This window comes from Kogia breviceps, chromosome 2 (genome assembly GCF_026419965.1).
Source record: "Kogia breviceps isolate mKogBre1 chromosome 2, mKogBre1 haplotype 1, whole genome shotgun sequence".
Taxonomy (NCBI): Eukaryota; Metazoa; Chordata; class Mammalia; order Artiodactyla; family Physeteridae; genus Kogia; species Kogia breviceps.
In genome coordinates, this window is record NC_081311.1 from 112,577,333 (window position 1) to 112,598,555 (window position 21,223).

Below are 21,223 nucleotides of genomic sequence, written 5' to 3' on the forward strand. Positions count from 1 at the left end.
AATTTTCCTCCTCTCTCTCCAATTAGAGATACTTGACTTAACTTTTCTTTTTCTTAAAAACCACATGATATAAATAAAAGCATATTTCAAATTAATATGGAATACAGATTTTATTATTTACATTGTGAACCATGAGCATAGTAGTATAGTGCTATATCTCTAAATGAACAGCAAAATCCAACAAGATATCTGAACAACTATAAAAAGGACTGTTCTCTAAGTTTTGTTTAAAGTGTGTAAGCTTTTAATCATTTGCACTCTCCATTACTGGATTCTTCACAGTTATAGTAACATTTTGTATAGTTTATTCTTCTTTCTCCAAAATTTTATAAATGTGCACTATTAACTTGTATTGAGTGTTCATTTGGTAGCAGAGACTCTGAAACGTGCAACAGATAAAAAAGTCTGGTAGCCAGAATTCTAGTAAAATTTCACAATTATTATTATAGTATGTCAAACTGTCATAGCAAAGCTATAAGGATGCTACTATCATTTTTCATTTCATAGATGAAGATTCTGAGATTCAAAGAGATTATTTTAATCAAATATACATAAATGGCCTGTCTCCAAAACTAGTGTTCTTTCAAAGTCTCCATGCTCAGTTCATTAAAAAATTTAAGGTAATGAAATAATTTTAAATAAAAATCATAATTTTAAAGGTTTTGAACTATTTAGACTTTTCAGCATGCATCTAACTTAATGACAACTGAGACCACATCAATTTCAACCTAGAAGATACATATTAATAATAACCATCCCTTTCTAAATCTTATTTTATGCAATGCACAGTTCTAAACACTATAGATTAATTCATTTAATCTTCACAATTCTATAAGGTAAGTACTACTATTATTAAACCATCTTACAGTTAAGAACACTGAAGCAAAGAGACATTAAGTGGTTTTTCCTGGATCACAGAATGAATAGTGGCTCCAGGTTATGAACCAAGCACTGATTTTAGAGTCCATGACATAAATCTCATTTCTACACTGTCTCCTTCCATAGATGGATAGAGCTTAGTCTTCTTTCTCTTGACATATAGATATGGAACTTAGATTATGATGGTGAAGTTGAGTAGCTCATTCATTTATGTTTTTATTTACACTCACAAATTTATTTTTAGGAACAGAGAAGTTCTCTGTGAAGAAAAAGGGCAGGGACTTTGTAAGAGACTATTTTGAAAGGTGTATAGCACAGTATAGTGGAATGAGCACATGTGCTTACACTTCCGTTTCTTCTATTAACCCACTGCAATAGAAATATGGAAACATAAAACAGAATAAACCCATAGTGAATCTACATAATAAAGAAGAGAATGACAAGCATATAAACAAAGTGTACAAGATGGTCAGTGTATGGAAACAGGAAAATGGGGAAATCGGCAGATAAAGTTGCAACCTAGAATGTGATTTTTAAAAGTCTACAGAGGAATGGAAGACATCCCTTTCCACAGAACTCTAGATGACCTTGATTTTAGCTTGGAAATAACAGAGTGAAGTGCAAAGAAAGGTTAAAAATAGGGTGATTAAGTCAAGATATTTTTATATGTAATACTACCTACCACCACAATGTCCCCCACCCTTTGCCCTAAGTTTACAGATGGCTAATGGCTGATAGAAAGTCTCAAATAAATACATAAGCAAAGCTCTTTTTTAAGATACTCAGTGAAAAATTGGGGATATTAAGGCTGGTGCCCTGCAGTAAGGTTCTTTTCCTTCTGAACTTTGGGGAACCCAAATCCTGACCTTCTAAAGCAAAACCGGCAAACTCCCTCCTATAAGACATCTTCATGCCATGCACCTTTCTGTGCTTTCAGGAGAAAGCTTCATGTGTTAAATCTCTAAATGTAATGCAGTATGTGTTCAAAGCTATGCAGAGCTCCCAGGAAGAGATCCCCCTGCAAGGAAGATATCAAGTGAAAAGAGTTTTATTTTCATAAAGATAGAGGAAACCCAGGATAGATCACCCAGTCCTTTCTTAAATGTCATGGGAAACCAGGATATTCAGTTCAATGAGGAAAACTAGCAGAGTGGAAAGTAAACACTAAGATAAAACATAGAGATGCAAAATGAATAATTCAGAAAATATCTTTTAAATCATCATATATTCAAGTACATATCTCATTCTAGAAAAGTTAAAGATAATTTTTAAAGTAATATTTAGAGAATAAAACAGGACTCAGAGATTAAAAATTATGTCTAAATAAAAATATTTTTAATAGAATGGCTAGAAAATGTGGTTGAGGAAATCTTTCATAATAAAGAAGAAAAAGACAAACAGAAAATATGATAGAAAAGGAAAGAAATAAAATGTCAGTCTAAAAAGTCCAAAAGCCGTACTTGGAATCATTGGATTCTTCACTTCCATGCAGTCACAGAAAAAAAAAGAAGAAGAAAAATTCCAGTTTTACTTAAAAATGTCCTTAATTGACCAGTAAAAAGTATCAATTTTGTTAAATCTTGACTCTTCAGTCCAGGCCTTTTTAATATTCTGAGTGACCAAATCAACAGTGTGCAGAAAGTACTTCTGGTGCATAGTAAAGTATGACTGTGTGGAACAAATGTACTTATGAGATGGCTTGAACTGTAGGAAGAATGTGCTACTTTTTTCACAGAATATCATTTTATCCTTGAAAGAATGTCTGTCAATCTATGGCTATTCAGACTTAGGTATTTGGCAGATATTTTCTCAAAAAAAAAAAAAAATGATGGAGAACAAAGTTAGAAGACTGACAGTACCAAACTTTGAGACTTATTATAAAGCTACAGTAATTGAGACAGTGTGGTATTGTTGAAAGAATACATTTTCTTTATAGAGCCTATGCTCTAGTGAGGGAGATAGACAAGAAATAAACAAATAGAAAAGATATCATTAAAATTCCTATAAATCAACAGCAAATAAATAAATAACTTGATTGAAAATGGGCAAAGGACTTAAATAATCATTTCTCCAAAGAAGATATGCAAACAGCCAACAAGTATATGAAACAAGTATATAGAAAGAAGCTCAACATCTTTAATCATCAGAGAAATGCAAATCAAAACTACAATGAGATATCACCTCACACCTGGCTATCATAAAAAAAACAAAAAACAAACAAAACAAAAAACATAACAATGCTGGCAAGGATGCAAGGATGTGGAGAAATTGAAACTCTTGTACACTGTTGCTAGGAATGTAAAATGGCACAGCCATTATTGAAAATAGTATGGAGATTACTCAAAAAATTAAAAATAGACTACAATATGACCTAGCAATTCCAGTTCTGTGTATATATACAAAATAATTGAAGCCAAAATCTTGAAGAGATATTAACACTCCAATGTTCACTGTAGCATTATTCATAATAGCAAAGGTATGGAAACAACCTAAATGTCCATCAAAAGATGAATGGATCAGGGCTTCCCTAGTGGCACAGTGGTTAAGAATCCACCTGCCAATGCAGGGGACATGGGTTCAAGCCCTGGTCTGGGAAGATCCCACATGCCACGGAGCAACTAAGCCCGTGTGCCACAACTATTGAGCCTGCACTCTAGAGCCCGTGAGCCACAACTAGTGAGCCCCTATGCTGCAACTAATGAAGCCCATGCGTCTAGAGCCCGTGCTTCGCAACAAGAGAAGCCACCACAATGAGAAGCCCGTTCACCTCAACAAAGAGTAGCCCCCACACCGCAGGTAGAGAAAGTCCGTGTGGAGCAACAAAGACCCAACACAGCCAAAAACAACAAAAAAAATAATAATAATTTTAAAAAAGATGAACGGATCAATAAAATGTGGTATGTATATACAATGGAATATCATTCAGCTTTAAAAAAGAGGAAAATATTCTGCTGGGGGATGCTAATAACAGGCAAGGCTACACATGTGTAGGGATAGGGGAATGTAGGAAATCTCTGTATTTTTGTGTCAATTTTGCTGTGAACCTAAAACTACTCTAACAAAATAAAGTCTTCTACAAAAAGGGAATTTTGCCGTATGCAACAACATGGATGAACCTTGAGGAAATGATGGTAAGATTAGCCAGTCGCAGAAGGATAACTATTGTACGATTCCACTCACATGAGGTATCTAAAATAGTCAAACTCATAGTAACAGAGAGTAGAATAGTGGTTGCCAGGGCCTGAGGGAGGGGGGGAAATGGGGGAGTTGCTGTCCAGCAGGTATAAAGTTTCAGTTATAGAAAATGAATAAGTTCTAGAGATATGCTGTAAAACATTGTGCCTACCACTGATGATACTGTATAGTGCACTTAAAAATCTGTTGAGAGGATAGATCTCTTGGCAAGTGTTCTTACCACAATAAAAAAAAGTAAGATAAGAAGAAAATGAAGACTGCCATTAGTCCTATAAAGAAAACACGCACAGTTTCATTTTTTAGTTAGTTTCCCTACCTTTGTCTGCATATAACTCCATTCTACTCACCCTTCACTGCACAAGTCTAACCCCACCCTCAGTGAAATACTTCAAACTAGCACATCCCACGTTGACTCTTCCTTCTCATTGATTCTAAAGCCTCTAGAGACAGAATCATATGGTTTCATATTAAATCATTGCTTTTTCTTTTCTTTTCACTTGCACTAACTTTGACTCCTTATCCGGAGATGAAAACTTCTGAAAACAAGGATGCTGTCTTGTACTTTTCCGTATGCTTCACAGTGCTTTGCATTCTTTTGAACTGAGCATGATGTAGAAATTACCTAAATACTGTGAAATGACTGGGGAAATAATACCCCTAAAAATATCTCCCATAATAATCCATCACTTAGAAAACATTTAAATAAAGCCATCTCTCCAATTTCCTCTTGATATTATCTTTTAAAATTTTCTTTTTTAATATCCTTTTTGAAGGTCCCTCTAACATAAAGAACTTCGGTTTTGACTGTGTAATTATTATTTAGAATCACATTTGCTTCTCTCACTTTTCTTCTCATACTGCTATTCATACAAATATACTAGAATCTTCAGACATTACCAGATTTCAAAAATTGCTTGCTTAAGTTATATGTAAGTAATTATGAATTTCTCTATTTCACTACTACAGGCTGAACTGTGCACTGCAAAATTCATGTGTTAAAGTTCTAACTGTCAGTACCTCAGACTGGGGCTGTATTTGAACATAAGGTCTTCAAAGAGGTAATTAAGTTAAAATTAGGTTATTAGTGTGGGTCCTAATCCAATATGACTGATGTCCTTATAAAAAGAAAATTAGGACACAGACACACAGAGATGGAAGACCCAGGAAGGAGAAGATAGCCATCTACAGGCCACGGAGAGAGGCCTCAGAAGAAATCAACCAGGTCCACACCTTAATTTCAGACTTCAAGACACCAGAACAGCGAGAAAGATTTCTGTTAAGACACCCAGTCTGTGGGATTTTGTTATGGCAGCCCTAGCAAACGAATACATTTACTAATAGGGATATAGAAGAAATTTATGACCTATAAAAAAATAATTCATATAAATATCATAAATATATTCTACCATACAGTCTCCAAACTCTTTACTCAAAAGAGAGACAGACAGAGAAATAAAGAAAGGAAATAAATTTACTGTGACCTACTAAGTTCCAAGGCCTTTGCTAGGCTTTGAACATAAGCACATATGATTGCCTCGTCATAAATGAGATGTGATGTGTTAAAACACCTGACAGTAAACAAAATCTATAACTTAAAAAAAAAAAAAAATCCATAATACCGCAACAAGCATCAAAAGAAATAGCCCGAAGAGTTGAGATTGTATCTACTGCCTAGGAATTTGGGTAGGAGAGAATTCTGACTTGTGATTTCAATAACTAAGTTTCACCCTAATAGCTCCAAAATCTCTCTCATGTGCCTAAGTATCCTCTTTTTTTTTTTTTTTTTTTTGCAGTACGTGGGCCTCACCGCTGTGGCCTCTCCCGTTGCATTGCACAGGCTCCGGACGCGCAGGCTCAGCGGCCACGGCTCACGGGCCCAGCCGCTCTGTGGAATGTGGGATCTTCCCGGACCTGGGCACGAACCCGTATCCCCTGCATCGGCAGGCGGACTCTCAAACACTGCGCCACCAGGGAAGCCCTAACTATCCTCTTAATCTTCAGTCCATGTATCCTACTACATCATAGGAATTTCTACCTGACTATGATGAAGTCACTACGAACTTTACATAACCAAAATAAAATCCATTTTATTTTTCCCATGTATGCTTCTTTCCCAATAGACTTCTGTTATGAATTTTTGTGTCCCCTGCTAAATTCATATGTTGAAATCTTACTCCCAAGGTGTGGTGCCTACGGGGGGGTGATTAGGTTGTAAGGGTGGAGCCCTCATGAATGGAATTAGTGACTTTATGGAAGGCACACCCCTGAGAGCTCTTTATCCCTTCTGCTGTGAGACAGTAAGACCAGCTGGCTGGCTGTCAATGAAGAAGCATATTCTCATCAGACACTGAATCTGCTGCCTCCTTGATCTTGGACTTCCCAGCCTCCAGAACATTGAGAAATAAATGTTTGCTATTTAAGCCACCCAAACTATGGTATTTTTGTTATAGCAGCTTGAACTAAGACAGCTTCTGACAGTAAACGGTCCCCAATGCAGTCATCAGAGGTACAAACCAGAGAGTCGTCTTTTTTCCCCCTATCACCACCATGGTGTTTCCCAGGTGCCTTTCTGATCTGAGCAAGCCCACTTAATTTTTCAATTTATATTCTCAGGAATGTTTTATTTTCTCTCCATTCCCACTAAAACTGCTTAGCTCAGGACCTCATTATTTCTCACTCCCCTGACTATCATTTTTGAGGAGACACTAGAGTGATCTTTCCAAAATGCAAATCTAAGCATGCCACTCTGCCACTTAAAATTCTCCAATGGCCAAAATTCTCCCTGCCAAAGCACTTAGCATGGCACAAACACCATCCATGATTTGATGCCTACTTAACTTTCCATCACCAGATCTATTACTGCCCACTATGAACCATGTTCCAGGAATACTGAACTGCAGTCAACTTTCAATTTCCCAAGGATAGATTAACCACGTTATAGGAAAAAAAAAAAAAAAAAAGATGAAAATAAGCCAAAGACAGCTTATTTGTAAAGAAAAAGAAGTAAAACTGTTGTGAAAAAGAGAAAAATCTACATATCAGAATGAGTCTATAACTTATAATTATATAGGAACCATTCCATTTTTACATTGTACCTACTGCAAATCAGGAACGCCCCTCCACCTGGACAGTTAGAGGTGAATATGCTTGCTTACAGCAGTCTGTTAGTCTGTTAACTGCTCTTTGGTGCAGGAGCAGCTTTTTGCAGTTTGTCTGAAGCTCTGGGCAAAAATCTATTTCTTAGGGCAGTGACAGTACTAGAAGTCTCTTTGCTCTGCCTTCTCCCAAGACTTGTTTTTATTTACTTTTCTTAAACAGAGAATCTGGAGAATGACAATGAAGGTGGGATGGAGAGCACCCGAAGAACAAAGCCCAGAATTTTGCTTTGAAGGCTTTGTGACCTTGAACTGACAAATGTGGTCCAAAATTCTCTCAGTTCATTGATACATTGAGGTTTGCCTTACTGAGAACTGAGGGGGCAGTCTGAGGTTGTAGAGAAAAAAAACTTGAGAATGGCAGGTAATTTAATTTCCAAGTTGATGGCCTGACTGTGCTGCCGGTGAACTAGTATTTGTGCAATGATGAAGGAGAGAATGACAGTGAGAGGGGAGAATTTGCTGACAAAAACAAGGCAGCTCCGAAGAACTGCTTGCTGGGATATTTAGAAAACAAAAAGTAGAGTTTATTCAATGAAAAAGATTGTTTTCATCGGAAAAAGGGAAGAGGAGAAAGAGGAGGGGGAGGAGGAGAAGACCTACTCAGCTCAGAGCAGACTATTTCAATATTTTAATGAAATATATTTGAATTAAATATCTACCTTGTATCACAGTTGTGCTGAATTGTGCCTGAACAATGTTTTTTCTGTATTCACCCAATTTCCATTACCCTAGATAATAGGATAATATAGAGTGGATATAATTTTCCAAAACAATGATTCATTAATAGCCTATGTCCTTTTATATTTGTTCTCAATTTACTTCCTCCATATGGAATCCTTGCCTCCACTGCTACACCTAGCTGTACTCCCATTATCTGAATAATGGACACATACCCAGATTTCTAGACTCAGCTCAAATGGTACTGCTGTTTGTTAACTTTGATTATCCCCAAGGCGTACAGTGGATCACCTGACCCTTTGTGTTGTTCTGTGTACGATTCTAACATTCCTAATCCTATGGCACTATATTTATTTACATCTCTGTCTCCATGTTTAAAATGAAAGACTCTTTGGGGGAGGAATTAGTCTTATTAACTCTTATCCTCCATACATATGCCAATGCCAGTTACAGGGATTTTTTTGCGGTACGTGGGCCTCTCACTGTTGTGGCCTCTCCCATTGCGGAGCACAGGCTCCTGATGCGCAGGCTCAGTGGCCATGGCTCACGGGCCCAGCCACTCCGCGGCATGTGGGATCTTCCTGGACCTGTGCACGAACCCGTGTCCCCTGCATCGGCAGGCGGACTCTCAACCACTGTGCCACCAGGGAGGCCCACAGGGATGGTTTCTAAGGCTGGCTGAGAGTCACTACAGTAGGTGAGAGAGTCTGGCTTGGAGTCACAAATGTACTTTGACATCTGGCTGTGACACTGCCTCTCTGGGTGATTTTAAACAACTTACTCGGACTCTTATTATTAGTCTCCTCATCTGTAAAACAAAGAAAATTCTACTACACTCATATATATGAAATAGTTAGCCAAGTGACTTGAACGGTAAGGACACTAATCGATACCTATATACAATAAAAGAATGAGTCAAAAAAATAAAATCTAAAACATACATGTGACTATACTGATTCTAATACATAAACAATTCAGAAAAACATTTCTACCCACTGTCAATTGGAATGTGTGTGGAATTATTTTTCTGGAATTAATGGTGAATTACTGTATTTCTATGATTTTACACTACTTCTCTTGTGGCTAGCAGAATGTGCCACCCCAAAATATGCCTCTTTGGCTTGGATTATTTGGAACTGATAATTTTAAGGAAAACCAGACACATGAGAAGCTCTGAAAACAGAGTAGGAATTACCTTTTGGTATGAAAAATTTACATTAGAAAGTGGGCCTGTACCAGGAAGAGAGCTATTACTTGAGATAAATTTTTCCTCTCAGAGAGTTATCTGCAAGGCAGGGCAACCTTTGTTTACTAAACATCTCCTATTCTCACTTTTCCATGAATTGCCTTCTCTTCTTTGAAGCCATAGACCCCTTTCCTTAACTCAGGAAATAAATGGTATATAAAATAATAAATGGTATATAAACCTCCATAGTATAGCCATCTTTTGAATTTTATATCTTTGTGGGACTCCTGTACATAGATAATTTTTTTTTCTCTTGTTAATCTGTCCTTTATTGCAAGGGATATCAGCCAAGAGTCTAGGAGGGTAGAGAGAAAATTGTTTCCTCCCCCCCCCCCTTACCACTAGTTAGATTCATTCACCTGGAGGCTGGTTGAGATTAGTAGTGTAATTCCTGACAATGGAAAAGAATAATGCTAATTGCCTGTGGTGATCACTCCAAAGTGCTCAAGTTCAAGTCACATATAAAATGGCCTATTAAGATAGAAAAATAGAATATTAGAACCTCAGTTTATATTTGTAACTGTTGTAAGCAAGGGAGATTAACAGCATTCAAAGACAACTTAATTCTTTGTTTGACTTTTACGTATGCATTGTTTAGGAGAAAGGTTTAAAAGAATCATTTCCCTGATGTTAAGGGACTCAGCTTAAGCAAGGTCTAAAGAGGGTTAAGTTAAATAATGACCTTCTCTGTTTCGGACTGAGTTGTGTTCCACCATCGCCCCCCACCCCGCCCAAATCCATACATTGAAGTCCTAACCTCTAGTGTAGACTACAGTTGGAATAGGGTCTTAGAGAGGTAACTAAGCTTACAGTAGGTCATAAGGGTGGGACCCTAATCCAATAGAACTGGTGTAATTATAAGAAGACACTATACCAGGGATGTGAGCACAGAGGAAAGACCACGTGAGGACACAGTGAGAAGGAGGTCATCTGCAAGCCAAGGAGGCCTGGGGAGAAACCAAACCTGCTGACACCTTGATCTCGGACTTCCAGGCTCCACAACTGTGAGAAGATAAATTTCTATTGTTTAAGCCACCCGGTCTGTAGTATTTTGTTATGGCAGCCCTCGCTGACTAATACACTGACATAGATCTGCTAACTTATTAAGAGCAGAACAGAGCACTGGGAAAGTTATTTACAAGAGTCTGAGACATTTTGAAGGCCCAGGCTGACCTTAGGAGCACAATAGGGGAAGTACAATAGGAGCAAATGAGAGAAAACTCACCTTAAATTAAAGCAGATCTGAACCTTACCTCTAAAATATACTCCAATTACCTACTTCCAAATTATTTCTAAGACCTCCACTGCTTCCACTTCCATTGCTACCACATTAGTCCAAGCTGTCACAAACTCTCACCTGAACTCCTATACCAGCCTCCTAAAGTTCACCAGCATCCATCCTTTTCCTCTCCCATAGTACAGTCTTCACACAGCATTGAGTAATCATTTTAAAACTCCTGTTGAACTCTTAAACTGGCTACTAAAGTTCTCAGTCTTTACGGTAGCAGGCAAGTCCCTCAGAATCTCATCACCCTTGGCCCTCCTCTCCTGTGGCATGAAGCTCCTGCTACTGCAGCCACATTAGCCAGAAACTGCCAAGCATTTTCTGGCCGTAAGGGGTTTTTACTTGCTACTTTCTCTCCCCAGAAAGCTCTTCCTAAGACATCTTCACAAGGCTAGATCTTGCATGTCATTCACGTGTAAGCTCATATAGCACCTCCTTGGCAAGGACTTTATGGAAACTCTTCTTTTATTTCACACTGCTTTCCCCCATCTGATATTTTCATAAATTTTTATGCACTTACTATCTACTCCAGCTAAATGCAAGTTCATGAAGATAGAGATTTGGGCTGCTTTTCTCACCCCTATGTCTCTAGCTCCTTGAAAAGGCATAATCTAAATATATAATGATTAATAAATGCTCCCTATTCTAATAGAAATTCTAGTTCTAGAAATAATTGGGGCTGATACTAGAAATACCCCCAATTCAATCACTCTGATGCTTAGGATATGCTTTGGGCAAAAGGGCTGTGTATGAATGAGAGAGAGAAAAAGATAAATTGAAAAACTAACCACCTAGAATTATTATCATATGGAACCTGAGCAGTTTCATGGATTTTTCTTTTTTCTTTTTCTTCTTCTTTTGTTTTGATATCCCTGAATACGTGGGGCACTGGAAAACCGATCTTTTTCTTTAAGTAGCAACGGCCTCTCAAATTTCTGATGCTGAGTTTCATCAGTGAACCTGGTTAAGGCAGCAAGTAATGACCTGGTACTGCTCCTTCCATGGCAGTCGTGGTAAATGGGGACGTTTCTAAGGTTGTGTGCCAGCTCTCTACTAAGTAGTGAGGCATGGCTAGGAGAGGGAGTATCTAAAGGTCGGCAATTAAGATCTTCCTCAGGAAGTAGCCCTGGGTTCCTTTCAGAGATTGCAAACAATAGGAAGATCCATTTAAAATCAAAGTAAGCAGAGAGCTGCAGCTGCATGTGTTTTCTGCATTCTCTGGGGATGGCTGAGGGAGATGGGAAGCAGGTGATATCTGAGAACTGGAATTTGAGGATCAACGCTGGAACTGAGTAGAGTTCCCTTTCCTCCAGGTAAACCAAGATTTCTTTTTTAAGATGGGAAGTCTAGGAAACTCAGCTGTGATTTTACCTAGCACTCCACAGGCCTGTGCCAATCCACCATCACCCCACACAACCAGTACAAGAAAACAACCTATGAGTGTAACACGTAGAGAAAATGATTAAGCAAAACAAGATCTTCATTTAATTTCTTCTACAGTTTGGTAAAAGATCTTAAAGTAGAGAATGAAGAGAACTGTTAGAACTTTTCAGAGAATCCAGCACCTTCAACACAAGGAAATAGCTTGGAATTTCAAAAAACAATTTAAACACATAGACAGTGAATATGAAGTATGTTGAAAAATACCATCAAGAACATCAATGCATGTGGATCTGAAACACTTGATACTGGGTCACGCAGTGATCTTCAAACTGATTTTCTGAATGAGAATCTTCTAAAAAAAAAGATTGAATGAAGAAAAAACAAAATTGGTGAAGCAGGTTCAAGAGAAAGGAGACTTTCTTCAGAGGCTAAAACTAGTTAAAATGTATAGATCAAAGAAAGGTCTGTCTCAGACACAGTTGTTAACAAAGAGGTGGAGAAGCTGCAGCCAGCTGTTGCTCTGAGTTGCAGTCAGGTGTGTCTAAGAAATCAAGGTTTACTCAGTTGATAGACCACTATGGGTTAGATGAGAAATTGCTACACTATAACAGAAATGATGAAGAACTTACAGGTGTTTAATTAATAATTTTTTTCCAGAATTACTTTGTAAATGACAACTTAATTAAAAGATACTTATACATTTTAAAGGGAAGATATAAACCATTAAGGGCTTAGAGAAAGATATCACGGTGAACCTGGATCAATTGAGGGCATTCTGTTATATGAACATAAACTAAGATCTAAAATGAAAATTTATTACTTTGAATATATTTTTCAAAACATTTGACAGTTAAAAAAATTTTTAATCATGTTTAAAAAAATTTGTACAACATTGGATGTAACTTTTAGGTATTTTTTGATTTCCGCTTTGATTTCTTCAGTGATATCTTGGTTATTTAGTAACGTATTGTTTAGCCTCCATGTGTTTGTGTTTTTTACATTTTATTCCCTGTAATTCATTTCTAATCTCATAATGTTGTGGTCAGAAAAGATGCTTGATATGATTTCAATTTTCTTACTGAGGCTTGATTTGTGACCCAAGATGTGATCTATCCTGGAGAATGTTGCATGTGCACTTGAGAAGAAAGTGTAATCTGCTGTTTTTGGATGGAATGTCCTATAAATATGAATTAAATCTATCTGGTCTATTGTGTCATTTAAAGCTTCTGTTTCCTTATTTATTTTCATTTTGGATATTCTGTCCATTGGTGTAAGTGAGGTGTTAAAGTCCCCCAGTGTTATTGTGTTACTGTCGATTTCCTCTTTTATGGCTGTTAGCACTTGCCTTATGTATTGAGGTGCTCCTATGTTGGGTGTATATATATTTATAATTGTTATATCTTCTTCTTGGATTGGTCCCTTGATCATTATGTAGTGTCCTTCCTTGTCTCTTATAACATTCTTTAAAGTCTATTTTATCTGAGTATTGCTACTCTGGCTTTCTTTTGATTTCCATTTGCATGGAATACCTTTTTCCATTCCCTCACTTTCAGTGTGTATGTTTCTGTAGGTCTGAAGTGGGTCTCTCGTAGATAGCATATAGATGGGTCTTGTTTTCGTATCCATTCAGCAAGCCTGTGTCTTTTGGTTGGAGCATTTAATCCATTCACGTTTAAGGTAATTATTGATATGTATGTTCCCATGACCATTTTCTTAATTGTTTTGGATTTGATTTGTAGGTCCTTTTCTTCTTTGTGTTTCCCACTTAGAGAAGTTCCTTTAGTATTTGTTGTAGAGCTGGTTTGGTGGTGCTGAATTCTCTTAGCTTTTGCGTGTCTGTAAAGCTTTTGATTTCTCCATCAAATCTGAATGAGATCCTTGTTGGGTAGAGTAATAATGGTAGTAGGTTTTTCCCTTTCATCACTTTAAGTTTATCACGCCACTCCCTTCTGGCTTGTAGAGTTTCTGCTGAGAAATCAGCTGTTAACCTTATGGGAGTTCCCTGTATGTTATTTGTTGTTTTTCCCTTGCTGCTTTCAATAATTTTTCTCTGTCTTTAATTTTTGCCAATTTGATTACTATGTGTCTCGGCATGTTTCTCCTTGGGTTTATCCTGTATGGGCCTTGCTGCGTTTCCTGGACTTGGGTGGCTATTTCCTTTGCCATGTTAGGGAAGTTTTCGACTATAATCTCTTCAAATATTTTCTCTGGTCCTTTCTCTCTCTTCTCCTTCTGGGACCCCTATAATGCGAATGTTGTTGCATTTAATGTTGTCCCAGAGGTCTCTTAGGCTGTCTTCATTTCTTTTCATTCATTTTTCTTTATTATCTTCTGTAGCAGTGAACTCCACCATTCTGTCTTCCAGGTCATTTATCCGTTCTTCTACCTCAGTTATTCTGCTATTGATTCCTTCTAGTGTAGTTTTCATTTCAGTTATTGTATTGTTCATCTCTGTTTGTTTGTTCTTTAATTCTTGCAGGTCTTTGTTAAACATTTCTTTCATCTTCTTGATCTTTGCCTCCATTCTTTTTTCCGAGGTCCTGGATCATCTTCACTATCATTATTCTGAATTCTTTTTCTGGAAGGTTGCCTATCTCCACTTCATTTAGTTGTTTTTTCCGGGTTTTATCTTGTTCCTTCATCTGGTACATAGCCCTCTGCCTTTTCATCTTGTCTGTCTTTCTGTGAATGTAGTTTTTGTTCCACAGGCTGCAGGATTGTAGTTTTTCTTGCTTCTGCTGTCTGCCCTCTGGTGGATGAGTCTATCTAAGATGCTTGTGCAAGTTTCCTGATGGGAGGGACTCTGGATGTAACTTTTAATACATTATTTTATTTTGGTAAAAAAGTTCTATTATCAATGTTAAAAATAATCCAGTCAGTGAATGTCTAATCCTAAACTGGTCTAAAAATACCTGCACCTGTTCTAAGTTTATCACCCTTGCTTCCATCCTTTTATCACATATTTCCTTCTGGATGGTCTAGCAGGTAATTAAACGCATATGTTCAAAATTTTTAAATAAATAAAATAAAAATAAGCAAGTCTAATCATGTTGGGCAAATTTTAAGGTAGGTAATCTTACTAAAAGATTGAACCTCCTGATATTCTGAGGTTAGAACTTAGAATCACATTAATGTGAAATTTTAAAAAATACAGTGCTATATTGTTCTGACAGAATAGCAATCTGTGAGATCTCTCATGCACTTACTTTTATTCACCCAAGTTCTATGTCTACATCTCTCTCTCTCTCTTCATATATATATATGTATATGTATATACATATATATATATATATATATATATATATACACATATATATACACACACACACACACATATACATACTATTTTTCCCCCTTATAACTTCTACTCATTTCGAGATGGGGTTGAAGGGGCCATAGTTGACCATGAGTCAGTTAGAACCAACTATCCATTAACTTCTCTGCTGAAATCCCTAGAATTGCCTTGTATCAGATTGACCTTCCCGGTCTGTCTGTATGACAGGCATTCGATGGCTTCTAATATAGGATTTTGTTAAAATTTCTGTTTCAGGGCTTCCCTGGTGGCGCAGTGGTTGGGAGTCCGCCTGCCGATGCAGGAGACACGGGTTCGTGCCCTGGTCCGGGAAGATCCCACATGCCGCGGAGCAACTAAGCCCGTGAGCCATGGCCGCCAGGCCTGCGCATCTGGAGCCTGTGCTCCGCAACGGGAGAGGCCACAGCAGTGAGAGGCCCGCATACCGCAAAAAAAAAAAAAAAATTCTGTTTCATTTTGGAGTCACATGTGTTTTTATAATAGACATTTTCTCCCTACTTGAGATAGCCAGAATGAAAGTCTCTGTTCCTGGTAACCAAATTCTGTAGAGAACAGTGCCCAGGAAGTATTAATCTCAGTAGACCTTGTCCTAAATATATCCTTATTATTATGTTCAGGTCTTGGTTTTCAGTTTTGTGAAGACTTTGAAAAATAGGAAACGGGCTCAGAAGATGAAAATCATGATGTAGAAGGGTCTAAGAACCATGCAACTCTGAATGAAATAAAGAAAACTAGGTGTCTAACCAGATATTGCAAATGTGGGAGCAGGGGCTGGGAAAAGTAGTACTGCTTTCATCAAATGACAGAATGTCTATGAGTGCAAATGATGATTAATGGTAGAGCCTAAAAACACGTAAACCATTTGACTCAGAAATGCGACATCTAACACTGTACCCTAAATTCTGCAAATAATTAGTTATATGGATAGTCATCACAATATTTATAATTTCAAAAAAAACCCTAAAAATTAAATATTTATATATAATTATTTAAATATATAACTATATAGTATATAAACATTGTATAAAGTGTATAAACATTAAAATGATATTGTAGAAATGTTTATTGACCTAAAAATCAATGGTTATGACAAATTAAGATTGAAAGGAAGTTTATATATAATTTTTTAAATGTCATAAATTTTAACTTTTCTAGATAAAATTTTAAACCAGAGTTTGACAACAAAAATTACTGATATCTTTAAATAATTCTATTCTGTCCATTTCTAAAATCACTTACTGATTAGCATTAATATTAAATTTTGATTTCAATTAATTAAAATGATTTTTATAGCATGCTTGAGCAATGTTTTCTTTTAATATCATATGAAAATCAATGAATTAGTATTTTATTCTGGTTTGAGCACACAGTATATTAGAAGGTTCTAATATTTTAAAAATTGCTTCAAATGGCTATTCTATCCTAGATAATTTATTACTCTGTCCTTATTATTAAAATATGAATGTCATTGTAGTTACTACCCAACTCTTGACACTGCCAAATAATTAATACTGTAAAATTTACAGACTAGAAATATATATTACTGGGAAAAGGTTAAAAAATAAATACTGTCACAAATAAATGATCTTTGGTGCTCCCATTTGCCATGTTCCTGTCTTTCCCAAATAATTTAATATATCTATTCACTTGAAAATAAAAACATATAAAACCTCCATGTTATAGCAGACTTCATGGGGAAATGTTGCCCATTTAAATAATGTTACCAAAATATTATATCATTTCAACTCAATACTTTCAATTGAATTGGACGGGATAGCTGCCAGCTGGAGCATACTCTTGAATCAGAAAATTTAAAAAAATTGTCATTTGTAAAGTGAGCATCATCCTATAATCCTTTATTTTGTAATTTATTAAATCACAAATGTCATATTTTAAATGTGAATCATAAAACAAAAATCCATGTGCTTTTTATAAAGAAACTTGGAATGAGCATCCCTATGTGATCATTGAATTGTGCCCTCATTTTCATACCTGGAAATCCATGAGATAAGGACTTGGTATACTAGAAATAAGTCACAATATAATGTTCCTGAATAAAGAATGCAATTCTGAATTTGCAAATGCATACAGTTTTCATTATATTGGGGATTTAAAACAAAATGGTAACCTTATTGATAAAAGACTTTTTAAGAAGAAGGAATGGTAAGATGATCTGGAGATGTGATTTTTGTCATTCTACACCAAGTATTTTCCAACTTTGACTAGATTTCTCACAATCAGAATTCCCTCTGAAAAATATGGATGACAAAATATCATGAGAGAAAAAATACATGAATGCTTAGATTTAATTTGCATGGAAATGATTTGGAGGTATATTGGCTATTTCAAAAAAGGAAAAACATGTTTCAAGGGGGCTGTCCAGATAAATTTTCAAATAGTAGAATATGGTTAAATAATTTTGAAATTTTCCTGATAGTATATATTATGGCTATGTTCTATAACTATGTAGCTTTTATGTAATCTATTGTCCGTCCAATGGAAATATAAGAAGTATTCTAACTTAAGAAGTCTCGATAATTTTGACTCCATTACAGGCAGTATTACAGATGATGAGGTCAGATCCATTTTTTTAAAAAAACAAAAATGTTCTTCCAAATTGAAATCTTAGCAGTCCTTAAAATGTCACAAGTATTATTCATGTCTCACTATTCCAGTAACTACATAGTCCTCCTGCAAAGCTCTTAATCTCTACAATAACAGAATAGTTTTTCCTCCCACACATAATCTCATTATTAGTCAATTCAGCACAGAATAATCTCATCACAGGCCTTTTGCATACTGTCCATCTTTGATACATCCAAATCTACATATATAGAACGATTATACCCACAATTTAAAAACCTAAAAGCATACGATTTTTTAAAGGTGCACATGATTTATGGTCACTTTTTTCCGATACTACTGAAGATATTACTTCAATGGTTATAGTTTAAATATGGAACCTTATTAATTAGAATTAAATTGATGCAGACATCTATTTCAACTTTGTGCTGATACTGATTATGAAAAGAGAAAAAACAGAAATTTGATATTGATGCTCAAGCACAAATTATTATTATTTTTTAAAATTTACCTAAATCTAGGTATATATGACCCCCACACACACATCCTCTGTCATCAGATGCCATCTATCCAAGTCTAATTTGGGTTGAACAAAACTGCCAAATCCAGTAATTCCCCCTTATCTGAGGTTTCAATTTCCATGGTTTCAGTTATCCAAGGTCAACCAAGATCTGAAAATATTAAATGGAAAATTCAAGAAATAAACAATTCCTAAGTTTTAAATTGCACACTGGTCTGAGCAGCATGCCAAAATCTTGTGCAGTCCTGCTCCATCCAAGCTGGAGTCCCCAGCCATCAACACAGTCTGTTCCTGACATCCAACCATCTATGTAGTCATCACTCAGTGATCCAGGATCACCCAAAGCTAATAATTCTCCTTGTGCTGGCTAGTCAGAAGTAGTAGTAGCCTAATGCTATCTCACACTACCTGTGCCATTCACCCCACCTCACCTCATCACATAGTCATTTTATCATCTTACATCATCACCAGAAGAAAGGTGATTACAGAACAATATTCTGAGAGAGAAGAGAGAGAGACCACATTCACATAACTTTACAACATATTTTTATAATTGTTCTATTTTATGATTAGTTATTATTGTTAATCTCCTTTTATGCCTAATTTATAAATTAAACTTTATCATAGGTATGTATAGGAAAAAATAACAGTCTATAGAATTTGGTATCATCCAAAGTTTCAGACATCTACTGGGAGTCTTGGAATGTATCCCCCAAGAATAAGCGGGACTACTGTAGTAAAAGGACTCAGGTCTGATTGTCTAACTCAGTTGAAATGAATAATACTCACCAGATCATCAAATGATTCCAAGCTGAGATATTGCCTACAGTATATGGGCAGACTTCTGGAATGACCTCTTCGACTCTCCTGATTAATTTTCTAGCTCTAATTAAAATGTTGTTGAATTATATTAACTCAAAATTCTATCATAAATCTAAAGCATACTACATCTTTTCCCAATGTAAACATTTACTATTTCTTCTTTTTAAATGAAAGGGGAGACATGGGGCAATATAAAATAATTATATCTCTACTCAAAAAATTATACATTTTCAAATTTATTCTTGTTTTAATGCCATAAACATGAATAATGTAATTTTTTTCCTGAAAGTGACTCCAGAAAAGTTAACCTTTAGTAGTTTACAAAAGGGAACTGATCCCTATTTAATGCCTTTAAGTATGGTAAAGCTGAGATGATTTAATTATTACATTTATGTTAATGAGACCATTCTCTGATTACTAATTATAATTTAGTTAAAAAATAGTATTTGATGTACTTTGCAATTGTAGTATTTATCCATTCTGTAAGGTAATTAGCATTAAGAAGTGTAATATATTGGAACACAGCAATTTAAGGTGACAGAAATTGCTGGAATAGAATCATATATAGTCCTTTGGAGATTTCTCACTTCAAAGTTTGATGGGCTATTAGTTTTCATTAATGCTGGCTTGAGTACTTAGAGAAGACAACTATGTCCTATACTTAGTATTGGGAAAATTGCCTGGATATATTTCATATATTACTGTTACTTTAATGAATAGTATTATAGCAATTAGAAGACTGATGGCTTAGAAAATTTAGGTGGTTGTATTTGAAGTTCTTTGAACTAAGTGACATTGCACAGTGTACACTAAAAAGTAAATTACCCCTCTTTAAAAAGTGTGATTTGAAAGCAGAATCACTTAAGATATACAGCATAATTATAGTGCATTTAAAATAAACTGGTTTGTATATATCAAATTAGAGGGAAATGCAATATATGTGTAACAATTAAATCACTGAATCTTTTGCTGAAAAGCGGTTGTAAACATGATTTTTAAGTAAAAAAGGTACCGTTTGAAACTTTTTAAATGATATGTTATTTGTCCAGCTTTTCATCACTTGTATTTTCTTAAGTAGAACTTGCTTACATAATTCAGGTATAAATATGACAATAATAATTATACAAATACCTAATATAATTGCACTGGTGATCATTCATATACCTAAGAGAATTAACATTTTTTTCAATCCTCATGATAGAAACTGGTATTATTTTTTCTGATATGTTTTGAGGACTCTTCATTAAAAGAACCATTCTCAAGCATTATAGACCATGTTTCATGAATGCTTTCTACTGAGTAATATTTTACAAATATATACTCTGGTGTCTAGAGATCATTCTCTCAAAAAAAGTCAATCTTTCTAAAAAGAATATGTTAATAATTTTCCTAAATCTAGATAATTTTAACTGGCATAATACAATTTCATAAACATATAAATCATTCAAGCTTTTAATTTTAGAACATTTGAAATTAAAGCAACAAACTAGAAGTTCTACCATGTTAAGTTTGCTCTAAATAACTATAATTAATTTCTTCATATGACTGATTTATGGTTTATTATTTCTATAAACATACACCATAACAGCTTGAATAATCATATTAGAAATTTCTTTCTTATTAAAATGCATAATAATTAATAGCAACTTTGTATAAAATAAATTGGAAATAAAGAAAAACACATGGGGCAGAACTAATTTCGACATCATTAAGAATTTCATACACATGAAAACTAAAAGCTTTCCTTTAGAGATGTAAAGTTATTGTAGATGACTACTTTTAGCTCATATTATATGTATAAATTAACTGTATATACTATTTTAGTAGATTAGTTCAATGACAGCAGTAAAATTACATGTACGCATCAGGTATTTTTTAAACATAGCAAAAGCTCCATGGAGGAGGAAAGTAAGTTAGATGCCTAGAGCATTAAAAAAAAAAAAAAAAAAAGCAAACAAAACAAAAACAAAAAAAACTCTTCTAAAAGCAAAAAGTATTTGAAAATATGGTCCATTAGTAAATTTGCATTTCCTGTTTTCTCTCTCTTCCTTAAATGTTCTTCCCCCCAGATACCTGAATAACTCACTCCTTCACTTCCAGCAGATTCTTGCTTACTTACCATTTCCCAGTGAAAATTGCCATGACCACACTACTTAAAATT

General features: G+C 35.4%; 1 protein-coding gene and 1 pseudogene across 7 annotated transcripts in view; one reads left to right on the top strand and one right to left on the bottom strand.

Annotated features, from left to right (window-relative positions):
* LRP1B (LDL receptor related protein 1B) overlaps positions 1 to 21,223 on the bottom strand; it is a 1,895,525-nt gene that overhangs the window by 573,711 nt on the left and 1,300,591 nt on the right. The window lies entirely within an intron of this gene.
* Positions 11,779 to 12,463, top strand: LOC131750099 (swi5-dependent recombination DNA repair protein 1 homolog pseudogene; annotated as a pseudogene).